The sequence below is a fragment of the Crocuta crocuta genome, unplaced genomic scaffold (genome assembly GCF_008692635.1).
Source record: "Crocuta crocuta isolate KB4526 unplaced genomic scaffold, BGI_CrCroc_1.0 scaffold3, whole genome shotgun sequence".
NCBI lineage: Eukaryota > Metazoa > Chordata > Mammalia > Carnivora > Hyaenidae > Crocuta > Crocuta crocuta.
In genome coordinates, this window is record NW_027529934.1 from 16,543,966 (window position 1) to 16,551,809 (window position 7,844).

General features: G+C 48.9%; 1 protein-coding gene across 1 annotated transcript in view; it reads right to left on the minus strand.

Annotated features, from left to right (window-relative positions):
* TNN (tenascin N) overlaps positions 1 to 7,612 on the minus strand; it is a 65,838-nt gene extending 58,226 nt beyond the window's left edge. The window contains exon 1 of the mRNA XM_077763094.1: positions 7,567 to 7,612. The gene's annotated coding sequence lies outside the window, so the exon portion shown is untranslated. The remainder of the gene's footprint in view (positions 1 to 7,566) is intronic.
* Positions 7,613 to 7,844: the final 232 nt, after the last annotated feature.

Consider the following 7,844-nt stretch of genomic DNA (forward strand, 5'->3'; position numbering starts at 1 on the left):
TGTCCCCCCCCCCCCCCCCCCCCCCCCCCCATTTCACTCCAGCTGGAAACTACTAGCTCTCCTGCTGAGCATTCAGAGAAACATGTTGGTTCCTCTGGGGGTCTCTTCGTGGTCTGCCTTGTGTTATAGTTACTCTTGTATGCAGTATGTCTCCCCATGAGGTGGTCAGCCTCTTAAGGACAGGACCCAAGGCTGGAGCCCTCCCAAGGCAGGAGCACAGAGTCACCCAGGCCAAGGGGTCCAGGCACCCTCCAATCCGTGTTCAGTGGGCCTGGGTTGTCGGATGTTTCACCTCTCTCTGGTTTGGCCTCCAGGAGGTGTGAGCCTTCAGCTCCCTCAGTGTGCGGAAGGACCCCCATCCCCAGCTCCTATCCAGGATGGCACGTCCTTGACCACTATCAGACCGAGGCTGGGCAGACACAGGAGGCCTAGCCAGTGCCTCACATTCACGCAGGGCCTCCCGCTCCCCAGCACACCTCTGAGCTGGGGTCTCACGGCCCCCTCTGCTAGAAACCGAGCTGCAGGGCTGCCTCTGGCCAATGGGCTCCTGTGACCAATTCAACACTTATAAGTGGTTGTATCGAGACTGAAGTCAGGAAGCCTAATCCTTTCCTGGAGGGGCTGTCCCAGTCAAGCCCAGGCTCTCCCTCCCCATTGTGAGAGGCAGCAACGATGTGCTGGAAAGACCGATCAGGTCCTAGGTGTCTAGGCTTGGGAAGGCTGCTCATCCCCGCGTTACCACTATACTCTGGCAGAGCGAGAACGGTAACACCTGCTCCACCACCGTGCCGAGCACACACTTAAGTGCTCAATAATGAGGTTTTGGTTTTAACCAACTACTAAGTGAGACTTCCTTTCCTTTCTTGTCTTTTCTATCCTGAAAAGAGATACAACAAAAATAGCATCATTTTTAATAATCGTTAGAAGGGCAACAACCATGGAACCACCACCCAGCTGAAGACCTAGAATGTCGCTAGGCCCCTGGAAGCCCGCCACAGGCCCTTATTGGATGCTGCCTCTTTTCTTTTCTTTTCTTTCTTTAAATGTTTATTTACTTCTGAGAGACAGATCACAAACATGAGCTGGGGACGGGGAGAGAGAGGGGGGGGACACAGAATCTGAAGCAGGCTCTAGGCTCTGAGCTCTCAGTACAGAGCCCGACACAAGGCTCAAACCCACAAACCATGAGATCATGGCCTGTGCTGAAGTGAGATGCTTAACCGACTGAGCCACCCAGGTGCCCCACTGCCCACCCATTTTAAAGAGAGATGTTCTATTGGAGATTTTCTGCAGGCAGGTTGGTTTGAAGAGAAGGTAGAGGGCAAAAAGACCAGTGCCTGCCCCTTGCCCAGAGGATTCAGAGGTGGGGGGTTGCTGGAACAGCCTGCATAGCAGAGATCGCAGGGAGGCTACGGTGGGAGAAACCTGCGCCCCAGAGTTGGGGGAGACAAGACTATGTTAAGTCCTGCCATAGATCATAGTCCTGCATAAATCTATGCAGCTTACGATGGGGGCTGGGGCTGAGGGCAGCCCCCTAGCTCAGCAGGAATGGGCTTCCCGGCAGCCAGACCTCAGGAGGAGGTGCCCAGGCGGTGGAATGAAGACTGTCTGAAAAACCCAGGACAGATTCGCACAAGAGGGAGCAGGTGGAGCGAGCACTGGGCTCAGCTACCACAACAAGGGCATCGGACGACCAGAAGGAATGTTAGTAGTAACTATCTAGTTAGTAGCTCTAACTAGGTAAAAATGCCTGTGCCCTTCTCTCTGACTCCCCTCCCTGCCGGTGACCTGGAGAAGCCAGAAGCAGCCGGCAAGTTGGGGGAGACAGCAGAGGAAGGAAGTCACCAGGATCACTACCTGCCCTGTGGGCGCACCTGCAGACCCCAGGGTCAGGCCTGAGCTGTGTGAGAAGAAAACAGGTGGCCTGGATAGGAGATCGGAGCTCTCATATTGGGCGGACCTGCCCTTCACAAAAGGGCTTACTTCCCATACCAAAAGTAACCAGAATATCTCAGAATCTGCTTGAGAGTTTTGTCAGAGGATGGGGGAGGTGAGGAGGGCCAGAAGAGCAAGTCGGAAGGCAGGTATAGGATAAAAATAATGATATTTCAAGGGGCGCCTGGATGGCTCAGTCACGTAAGAGTTGGACTCTTGGTTTTGGCTCAGGTCATGATCTCACGGTTTGTGAATTCAAGCCCCACATTGGGCTCTGTACTGGCAGCACAGAGTCTGCTGGGATTCTTTCTCTCTCTCCCTCTCTCTCTGCCCCTCCCGTGCTCATGTTCTCTCTCTCTCTCAAAATAAACAAATAAGCAAAAACTCAAAAAAAATAATGATATTTCACAATTGCTATCTTTAAAAGTTCAACCCAGTGGTAACACAGTCACGCACATAGCTGCATGTTCACTCCCCAAAATGTGGACTGAGGCTCAGGGGCATCAAGCAATGTGCCCTTGATTATGCAGCAAAAGTGCAAGGCTGCAGAATCAAACCGGTCTACAGAGTGTTCACTAACTGAGCCCTTAAGCCTTGAGTACCTCTGTCACCACCCCCGCCCCCCCAATAACCACACACATTGATCTCAAAGCAACTTCTTTGAATGGCTTTTTGCTGTCCCAGATCCCCTTCCCGGGCACAGTGGAGCTAGGAAAGCAGACGGAGACTCCCCTGCCCACTCCTGCCATCCAAACCCCTCCCCACCCTATGGCTCAGTATATTCTGAGACGCACATGGAGCACAGATGGGTTTTTGAAGAAGTTCTGCACGAATGCAAAACAGCCACAGACTCTTGCCATAAACCGCAGCAAGGCTGCGCGAAGCCCTGTCTCACAGTGTTTGTTTTTGGAAGCCGGGAACATGAGAAACCCCCGAAGCCCTCGGAGGAGCCCTCCGTGTCGCCCGTCCTTCTGCCGCCTGTCGCTTGTAACAAGATGTCCTCGCTAATTGCAGCCTCTTGGATTCCCCCAGTTGAGCTCAGATTTCCCTGGGCAGGGTGACTGTTGGAAAGAAGGTGGGAGGGAGGGATCCACGACCCAGCATTTCTGTCAAGTGTAATGAGGGAGAGGAGAAGCCTGCTGGCTTTCTTTCCAGCACGTGGCAGGAGAGACTTGCCTTGTGTAAGAGCATAAGGAAGGGATGACCTCACCAAGGCTGTTAGTATGCACAGCCGACCACAGACAGAGCTCCATCAGAGTGGGGAGGGGGCGGACAGGGCAGCCAATGTCACCAAGGAAAGTGCAGGATAAGTTTCAGAATGGGGATGATTTTTCTGTTAAGGAATCATTTAGTAAAGGCTGTAGGAATGTCTGAGAGAAAGGGGGTTTACACGCGTGGAATGTGCCCACAGGAAACCACAGGAAACTAAGTGTCCCCAAGAATTGGTCTCATTGACTCCGATCTGGTCTTTAATTCCGGCTGCAGAAGGGGTGGGAGGGGATGTGGGAAAGTGGGAGGCAGAGGCATACTAAGACTCAGGACAAATGCTGTCTGGCATTGCTTTTTCAAGAAAGGCTCTTTGAGGAATATGCTGCTCCCATCAGCTGGAAGGACAGTCCCTGTGTTCTGCCCTGAGAGACACACTGATGTCACAGGGCTCTACATCTGTGCCCTATTCATTCTCTCTTGATGGCCACACCTACCCTTGTGGCTTCAATTTCCAACCAAACACTGATAGCTCCAAAATCTGTATGTGAGTTCCTCAGCCAGACATCTCTGTAATCTCGGGCATGGCAGTGGCCATGAATATGTTGATCCCCTCCAGCCTCATAGCATAATCCTGATGAAGGTAGTATTTTGTGTATTAAGTGGTAATTGCCCCTAGGTTTTTTGTGTATGGGTTTATTAGACGATGGCGACTGTGCCAAGTACTTTATAAATATTATTCTCACTAAGTCCTCAAAATCCTGGGAGTCAGCAGATACCATTCTTTATAACAGGTGCTCAGAGAGAGCTTGCCCAAGGGCACAGAGCTAATACGCAGCAGAGCTGAGATCAAACACCAGGTCTGTCCACTCTCCCTATCTGTGTTCTTCGTCTCTCTGCTATATGTACTGCCCCCCGCCCCAAAAATCCTGTGAGAAGAGTACCATATGTGAAAAAAAAAAAAACAATGTCTTCTTGCCTATCATATTTAAGAGAGGGGTTCTTCTGGAAGGAAGGAAGGAACGAAGGAAGGAAGGAAGGAAGGAAGGAAGGAAGGAAGAAACTCATGCTTACCGGGTGCTCATTTCAAAATGAACTGGCCAGTAACTAAATCCTATGCCTGCGCTCCCTCTGAGCAGTGCCAAGGATGATCTCCTAGAAGAACAATTCATTTTTCCCCCAACAAGGAGGTTAAATCCCCATCAGTTCTCAGGAATTGCTGGAGAACTGTTTTCTCAAGAAACACAAAGCAGACCAAGACTTCTATCTGTAGGGCAGATGCCAACCAAGGCTTGGCCAGCGGAGAAGATTGGACCCTCAGTCCCAGATGGTCCTCTCCTATCCTAAGGCTGATGGTCTCCATGTCACCTCGTTTTCTCCAAAGAAGTACACATACCCTGGTCAGAAATAAAATATACGACTTACAATGAGGAGAGTGGCAGCCAACTTCTAGCCACCATTACAGATCTTTCTACTTATATTCAGGGCTTTCTTTGGTTCCCTTATTACCTCATCATGCCTTTACAATTAACCACAAGCAAATGAGAGCACTGATTTGGGTTTTAGAAAAGTCGTATCATCCGTTTCCAGTAGAGTCACTTAAAAAGATATTCTGTCCCCAAATGACAGGGTGGACATCATTGAACCATGAAGGAAAGTGAAGGAGATGGTGGCTAGGGATGCAATGATGTCACAAATGCCACCAGTCATTTGTAACTCCTTCCCCAAACCCTCTTGGGCATATTCCGCTGGTGATCTACAGCCTGGGCTCTGGGTGACCCCAAGGTCTTCTGACCCAATACTCAGTCCAGGAGAGCAAGCTCTTGGGTGCCTGCCTGAACTTGTCCTCAGCCTACTGATTTCACCTCTGGATCTTTTCCTGTTTTAGTAATGCAAGCATGTGAGATGCACAAGACAGCACTCTTTCAGTGGGGTCGTACTCCAGACAAGCCAAATACATATGAGCACTTCTATTTCTAGTCCCTGTGACCCTGACCCCTCTGCACAGGCATTCTACATAGAATAGAAGACACCAAGTGTGGGTGAGAATGAAAAATTGGTTGTATGGGATAAGGCTTAATATGGTGGCCTTCCAGGCATCATTAGGTGTCCCCGCTCTTCTGAGTCAGCGGACCACAACTGGATGGTCAAGAAGTCCTTGAAGATGACTCACACTGCCATGCAAGGCCCTTTTTCCTGAAGAACTCTTTCTGCCAAATCTGCCCATGCACCACAAGCTGGAAGAGCTGACACGCAGTGCCTCTGATTCAGCCCCAACCCTCAATCACCTTTTGGTAGGTGGCCACAAGCTGCTGTGGTTGTTTTACTCCATCAACCAAATATTAATCTACCTTATGGAAGCTCAAATGGGGGATGACCATGGTAGTTCCCATTTTCTAAGCGCTTACAATGTGCCAGGCTCTGTACTAAGCTCTTCTACAGCTTTTCCTGAGCATCGGGCAAAGCTCTCCATTTACACCAGGGGAGTGAATCCCTTCCTCACGAAAAGCCCTTCCTTTTACTCTCACTGGAATGCATAGGTTCATGCACAGTGAGAAGATACGGTGGGCACAAGGGCATAAATTTGGGGACCTGTTTTCCCTGCCTCCTACCGCATACCCAGTCTCCAGAATGCCTGAGCGTCAAGTTGGACACAGGTGTGGGGGCTTCTCATGACAAGCTCTGTTTCAGCTGAATGATAGTGAAGAGAGGCGTATGATGAAACTGTTCCTTTTCCTATCCTTAGTTCAACATGCGGTTTTCCACATATTGAAATAATTTTAGTTCCAGCCTTCGTCCAAAGAGGCTAAGTTTCATCCGCACTCTTGGGGTCTCCCCTTGAGACAAATAGCACTTATTCACATGGAGAGTGGCTGACATTAACTGTGAGTCTACTGTGGTGAGACCTTGCAAAGCCCATTTGGGGATCAGGCTTGAGACCTTAGCGTCATCAGCTTCTGGTGACCCCAGATGCTACTACAGAACATAAACCATGATCTCATATCTGTATCCAGAACCCTATAGGAGCCAAGGCTCTGGAATGAGCGGTGGGTGGACAAGAGTTTCCACTGGATCTGGGCATGATTTCTACAGGCCTCTTCTCAGGAGTAGACCTCAGTCTACCCCACATTTCAGACCACAGAACGGTGCTGGAATAGAAACCAGAAGCCACAAGATGATCTGAAGTCATCCTGCATAATTTTCCCTCCTTCAGCAGTCAGCTGCAGCCACAAACTTGGGGACATAGCAGGATTCAGAGTTGCATGAAGGAATGTCTGGTTTGGGGGAGCAGGGGAGTTCCCCTGGGAAAAGAATGGTAACTGATGTTAATACTTCGTATTCCTTCCGAAGTCTGTCTCCCAGCATCGTCACCTTGACTCTGAGTCTCCAACAAACATCTAAATGTCAAAAAACACCAATTCTTCCCATGCAGATCTTGTGCCCGGGAAGCCACCAGTCTATAGTCCTGGCTAAGCAAGCATTTCCTGCTACTTTGGTGGTACTCTGGCTCCTGGAAGAGCCCATGGACACTAGGCACTGTGTCTAGCTTAGTTTGTTATTTTTACATTAAGATTTGTTCTTTTTTAAATGCTCATATCAGCAACTCCAGTTTTGTGTCTTTAGGTGACTGTTCTCACTCATTCCCTCTCCATTTCCTCAGCTCTCTCCCAATCAAAAAAAAAGTAAATAAATAGGCACGTAAATAAAAAGACCCCCGAGAACTAGTCCACCATATAGTTCCTTGAAATGCTTCCAAATGGGTGTTTTTGAGGCATCTCAATCGCTTCTCGGCCTTTTGGCTAAGATCAAGTGTGAGGCATCTCAAGGGTCATGGCATGGGAATTTGGGGAAAAGTTATAAATAAAAAACAAAATCTATAAAATTAAATGTTCGAAAAAACTTCAAAGCTTTTCAAGTGCATTTGCAAACATCATCTTACTTGGCATAGGCAAAATTCAAGAAAAGGGGAATGTTAGAATAGTTTCCTGATCATATCGAAAATGAAAGTTTTGTTTCAGGATCTTTTAAAAATGTGAGATGTAAGAAAACTTACCAAAAAATGATGGCTTTGACATTGTAATAAAGAAAAAAAAAAAAAGCCCACAAAGAAACAGAGATGAGGAGGCCATGAAAAACTTAAAGGAAATATTGTATGTAAAAATCTGCTACTCCAGGCAGAAATTTCCCTACAACACAGGCTGCATGTGGCCTGGTAGGAAGGTGACTATACTCAGCCCTGTGTGATATCCAATATAGGCTAAGGACGTGTTACTTGGGTCCTGGGAAATATTTCCTAGTTAGGTTTTCCCTCCCGCTGGAGATGATAGGAAAGTGTTTACACTGCCTGGATTTTCAGGCTCAGGAACTCATTCCCACCTGACCACGTCCCTCCCTCACACAGGTATAGCCCTTGGGACCTCTTACCTCACAGACTGCTGGGCACCACTTCCAACACTTCCTTCACCCAGGGACTGGACCCCTTGGGCTGCAGACCTTGGTGCTGCTCAGTCCCTCCTTCTCTCCCCTCCTCAGCTTCCCTCCCTGGGTTTAAATCCCAACCAGGCCAGAGGAGGAGCCAATGGGGACTCCTGGGTGTTTCCCTGTCTTCCCGGCAGAAACTCAGTTGAGATAATGAGAAATTCCTTCTCATTCTCACTAAGGAAATAAAAAAGTACACATTTCCCCCTTCTTTTTTACATCCA